Here is a 6,654-nt window from a genome sequence, read left to right as displayed (position 1 = left end):
CCTTCATGTCCCCTGCAATCTCTGTTGGTATAGGAATGAGTTTTTGGTCCATTGCTTTGCTGGTTGGTTGCTTCAATATATACACCTCCTATGTCTCCTGATGAAGCTGATTTATGATCTGAGAAACGCGTAGAGAATTCTCCTCACCACCAGAGGAATCAGCGTCAACTGCATGGGCATAACCATGTATGTTGAGGATTGTAAAGACACCTAAGCTTGCTGACTAGTGGGTGGTTGAGGTTATACATATGCAGGTGTTTATTATATGTGATATGGTATTTGTATTTTGTATGAAGCTTAAAGTGACATTAAACCCTCAGATTTTTTAACATAAAACAATACTGTAATGTGCGCCTTACTGTAATCCATGGTCGTTTCCCTTCTCTTTGCTGCTCTTCCTTTTAAGTCTGTATCTCTTCTCATGCTGGGGAAGAACTTCTGTTTTGCAGCAGACTGCCTTGTCTCAGGAATGGATACACGGTGTCTGTGTGTAGGTTCACAACCTGAGCCAGCACTACAGGAAGAGGCACTCAGCTGCAAAGGGAAGTTCTCCCCCAGCATGAGAAGAGATACGGATTTAAAAGGAAGAGCAGCAAAGAGAAGGGAAACTACCATGGATTACAGTGAGGCGCACATTACAGTATTGGTTTATGTTAAAAAATCTGAGGGTTTAATGTCACTTTAAAGAACTTTTCATGTAGTTTCAAAATTTGTGTTAAATAATTGTGTTTATTATATACATTCTTATGACGATTTGGCACCTTGAATGTGCTGTGTATTTATACACAAAGTGGTCTATTTGGTTGAATATAATCTGTTTGGGGTGTGATGCCTGGATATATTACCCCTCTTTACAGTCTGTACTATATGGTTCTGGGTAAGTGTATCAATCCGCCAACCACACACGAGTTATCACTGTCTAGGGGAGGAGCTAATGGTGTCGCCTGTGCGTAGCATTGTATTCAAACATTGTAATTGCAATATTGAAACACAGTAAGAGTCAGCGCCTCCTCCAGTAAAGCTGCTCACATTGGTAGGATGATATACAGTCTAGTTCAGGGGTCAGCAACCTTAAACACTCAAAGAGCCATTTGGACCCGTTTCCCACAGAAAAGAAAACACAGAGAGCCACAAAACCCTTCTGACATCTAAAATGAAGATAACACTCCATATATCGTTTTTTACCTTTATGCCATGTATAGCACTGGACTCTGGGCTTAGTAACGCGCTGGACTCTGGGCTTAGTAACGCGCTGGACTCTGGGCTTAGTAACGCACTGGACTCTGGGCTTAGTAACGCACTGGACTCAGGGGTCCCTTTCCCGGTACCTCCTCCCAACTCCTCTTACCTAGCGCTGCTGGGGCTTGGCCTCCTCCACACCCTCCCCTGTCACCTCTGCCATGCCGCCCCTGGTAGAGCTGATACTCATGTAAGAGACCCCCCCCCAGGCTGCCCAGACTCCTCACATGGATACCGGCAGTACCCCCCTGATGGCGGTGTTCTATCAAAGTTTGTGACTACGTTACAATGTGTGACTGGTGACGTGGTCACACATTTCACTGTAATCACGCCCAGTTTTTTGGCGGTGGAATGTGTGACCACCAATAGCTCAAGCATTTCAACGCTTTGTCAGCTTTTGAAGGGCAGATCGGCATCGCAAATGGTATGTGCAGGAGAACAGCTGTTCGGTCCTAAAATGTCACTTCTATCCGACTCTGAGTGCGATCTCACATTCCACCGCACTCACAAAGTCGGATAGAAGTGACATTTCAGGACCGAACAGTTGTTCGAGGGCAGATCAGTTCTGCACATACCATCTGCGATGCCGATCTCCCCTGGACAGGGAGCCGCAGCAGGGGGGTGAAAGAGCCACATGCGGCTCAGGAGCCGCAGGTTGCTGACCCCTGGTCTTGTTTAACATTGTATCAGAATGAAGCACTTTTACTGTATATATTCATTCACACTGAAAAACTCCAATACTGTAGTTAAAATAATAGAAACACTTCACCTAAAACATAAAAGAGAACGCAATGTCTGGCTAGATTGCAAAAAAAGAATATCATGAATGCATAACATCCCGCTGTACCCCCTATGTATGTAAGTACAGACGCAGTCACTACCATCAAAATGCTAAGCTCCTCCCAACAAATTTCTTCTTAATGGCCATCATCATCATCATCATCATCATCATGGGATAGAGAAGTGATCTTGTCCTTTTCATTAAAGAGCCCCCGGGAGCTCTTAGCCATAATGTGATCACATGTACAGCATAGCAGCATGTTATGGAAGTCTGCCAAAGCGATCACCCCCAGCGTTGTGATGTCCAAGTTCTAACTTCTCCTACCTCGGGCCCTGAGTCTTCGGTTGCTTTATTGCCTGGTACAATTATGTAACACCCGCGCATGTGTACGGGACTTACTGCATCTTAGCAAGACTCTTGCTGAGCCTGTGCACTGGGCTGCGCGTGCGCGGCTCGGCGTACATAAAAAAAAAAAAACTGCTGACTGGCAGGAAGAAGCTTTTCTGGCAGAAATAACATACACAGTATTCTATCACACAGAGCCTGCCGGTCAGCAATTTCTCAAAATAAGACTTTACTTCCACTTTAAATTAGAAACTAGCCCCTCCCACTTCTCTTCCATGGTAAAAAATATCCATTCATGCAAAATAGAATTCTCATCAAAACCATGAATCGGTGGGGTACAATTCCCTCCTAGTGCAGCATACAAATATACAATATTCATTATTACCAACAAAGGAAACATTGTAAAAGGTCATCACTGATCTATTGTCTATGAAGATATTCATTTCCTATTCAATATTTCACCCGTAGGGGGCGTATGTGTACAATTCATGTGTCCATGCCGTTTGATAATTGGGTATCTATCGGGTACTGGGCGCACAAGACGCTCCAGCCTGACTGTTCTGACCTCTTACTCTTTGGGAGGTCAGGCGCTTTTCGCAGCTACATGTCGGTGGTCATGGTGTAGAGGGGGTTCGATACATCCTCATATTGTGGAGGAAGTTACAATGTTACAATATTGTATTTCTTCAGTGCGAGTATATTATACGAGGGTGCTACATTCTGATACTATACTAATATTACATTCATACAATGAGCTGTTACCACGTCTTGTTCGTACAATGTTTGGAACGATGAAGACCCCACACAGCCAGCAACATAGGGGGTCATGATTAAAGACAATTGATATGTAAAAAGGGGCGGGCTCTATAAAGATGGAAAGATTGTGATTGTAAATCACACGCTGCTTATCACACCGGCACATCTACAACAATTGTAACACACACTGTGCCCCAATGCTGGCTGTACTCCGTTCAATCTGATTGTACAAACCCCTGCACAATTTTCAAGAGATTTACCAAAATTGGAGAGCCTACATCAGCAATACAATCATGTTGCACTCAGGGAGACATTGTATAGTTGTTGGTGGATAAAGGAGATTATACAATTAAACTGAAACATGTGCAGCCAACTGAACCTGGGGGGTGGAGTCAGCCCTTGTACTCTTATACTGTATGTCCTGAATGCTGCAACAGTGAGATCTTCTTGCCACAATTCCGGACTCGATTCTTGTCCTCCGGGGAGATTTTCCTGTTTCAACTCCTCCTGTTACATTCTACATAATATAAGATAAATGATGGCGATCCGCCCTTAAAATGGGAGGTGAGCACATCCAGGAACTCCGTGTTCTGATTTCATATTGACGTTCTAATCTGCATGTTGCAGGTCACCTGATGTTTTCTTAAAAGGAGCAATGCCAACCCCCATTTTCTCATATTACTGGTTTCCTGTAACCTGCTCACACTGACTACTTATGTTTCCAACCTCTAAATTGTTTGTAATACTTTGAAATGTCCGTCTCTGTGTAATTATTTTTCATGTTATCATTTTAGTGCCCATACCGATTCTCTCCGACTTCGTCTCCCAACCCCCAACATTGGGCAGTAATGGTCCTTCAAGGGACGTCGCAGATCTATATACAGAGAAACCAGATTTTTATGTTTTTGATTTCACTATTTGGGACAATGTGGATTCAGAGTCTTCTTCAGTTCCAACAACGTTCCAGAGCAGAGGAACCTCACCGGTATCTTCTCCAACCCAACCCGTGGAGCCCATATCACCTCCGTCCTCTAGAGGAGAAGAGACAATGTCACCAAGGAGCAATACGTCTGCTGTGGGATCCATTACAAGAAACAATAACATTACATCACCTACCATGACACCAGAGGCCGTCACTCCACCTTCTCCTGGTCCTGGTCCAGAGACTGATTCCACCACACTTCTGGTCACCTCAATGCCATCTCCCACCATGACAATGGAAATGCACCATACATTACTTAGAAGTGACATTTCAGGACCGAACAGTTGTTCGAGGGCAGATCAGTTCTGCACATACCATCTGCGATGCCGATCTCCCCTGGACAGGGAGCCGCAGCAGGGGGGTGAAAGAGCCACATGCGGCTCAGGAGCCGCAGGTTGCTGACCCCTGGTCTTGTTTAACATTGTATCAGAATGAAGCACTTTTACTGTATATATTCATTCACACTGAAAAACTCCAATACTGTAGTTAAAATAATAGAAACACTTCACCTAAAACATAAAAGAGAACGCAATGTCTGGCTAGATTGCAAAAAAAGAATATCATGAATGCATAACATCCCGCTGTACCCCCTATGTATGTAAGTACAGACGCAGTCACTACCATCAAAATGCTAAGCTCCTCCCAACAAATTTCTTCTTAATGGCCATCATCATCATCATCATCATCATCATGGGATAGAGAAGTGATCTTGTCCTTTTCATTAAAGAGCCCCCGGGAGCTCTTAGCCATAATGTGATCACATGTACAGCATAGCAGCATGTTATGGAAGTCTGCCAAAGCGATCACCCCCAGCGTTGTGATGTCCAAGTTCTAACTTCTCCTACCTCGGGCCCTGAGTCTTCGGTTGCTTTATTGCCTGGTACAATTATGTAACACCCGCGCATGTGTACGGGACTTACTGCATCTTAGCAAGACTCTTGCTGAGCCTGTGCACTGGGCTGCGCGTGCGCGGCTCGGCGTACATAAAAAAAAAAAAACTGCTGACTGGCAGGAAGAAGCTTTTCTGGCAGAAATAACATACACAGTATTCTATCACACAGAGCCTGCCGGTCAGCAATTTCTCAAAATAAGACTTTACTTCCACTTTAAATTAGAAACTAGCCCCTCCCACTTCTCTTCCATGGTAAAAAATATCCATTCATGCAAAATAGAATTCTCATCAAAACCATGAATCGGTGGGGTACAATTCCCTCCTAGTGCAGCATACAAATATACAATATTCATTATTACCAACAAAGGAAACATTGTAAAAGGTCATCACTGATCTATTGTCTATGAAGATATTCATTTCCTATTCAATATTTCACCCGTAGGGGGCGTATGTGTACAATTCATGTGTCCATGCCGTTTGATAATTGGGTATCTATCGGGTACTGGGCGCACAAGACGCTCCAGCCTGACTGTTCTGACCTCTTACTCTTTGGGAGGTCAGGCGCTTTTCGCAGCTACATGTCGGTGGTCATGGTGTAGAGGGGGTTCGATACATCCTCATATTGTGGAGGAAGTTACAATGTTACAATATTGTATTTCTTCAGTGCGAGTATATTATACGAGGGTGCTACATTCTGATACTATACTAATATTACATTCATACAATGAGCTGTTACCACGTCTTGTTCGTACAATGTTTGGAACGATGAAGACCCCACACAGCCAGCAACATAGGGGGTCATGATTAAAGACAATTGATATGTAAAAAGGGGCGGGCTCTATAAAGATGGAAAGATTGTGATTGTAAATCACACGCTGCTTATCACACCGGCACATCTACAACAATTGTAACACACACTGTGCCCCAATGCTGGCTGTACTCCGTTCAATCTGATTGTACAAACCCCTGCACAATTTTCAAGAGATTTACCAAAATTGGAGAGCCTACATCAGCAATACAATCATGTTGCACTCAGGGAGACATTGTATAGTTGTTGGTGGATAAAGGAGATTATACAATTAAACTGAAACATGTGCAGCCAACTGAAACCTGGGGGGCGGAGTCAGCCCTTGTACTCTTATACTGTATGTCCTGAATGCTGCAACAGTGAGATCTTCTTGCCACAATTCCGGACTCGATTCTTGTCCTCCGGGGAGATTTTCCTGTTTCAACTCCTCCTGTTACATTCTACATAATATAAGATAAATGATGGCGATCCGCCCTTAAAATGGGAGGTGAGCACATCCAGGAACTCCGTGTTCTGATTTCATATTGACGTTCTAATCTGCATGTTGCAGGTCACCTGATGTTTTCTTAAAAGGAGCAATGCCAACCCCCATTTTCTCATATTACTGGTTTCCTGTAACCTGCTCACACTGACTACTTATGTTTCCAACCTCTAAATTGTTTGTAATACTTTGAAATGTCCGTCTCTGTGTAATTATTTTTCATGTTATCATTTTAGTGCCCATACCGATTCTCTCCGACTTCGTCTCCCAACCCCCAACATTGGGCAGTAATGGTCCTTCAAGGGACGTCGCAGATCTATATACAGAGAAACCAGATTTTTATGTTTTTGATTTCACTATTTGGGACAAT

The sequence above is a fragment of the Nanorana parkeri genome, unplaced genomic scaffold, assembly GCF_000935625.1.
Source record: "Nanorana parkeri isolate BGI_ZX_2015 unplaced genomic scaffold, ASM93562v1 scaffold1232, whole genome shotgun sequence".
Taxonomy (NCBI): domain Eukaryota; kingdom Metazoa; phylum Chordata; class Amphibia; order Anura; family Dicroglossidae; genus Nanorana; species Nanorana parkeri.
Note: the sequence above shows the minus strand (reverse complement) of the source record.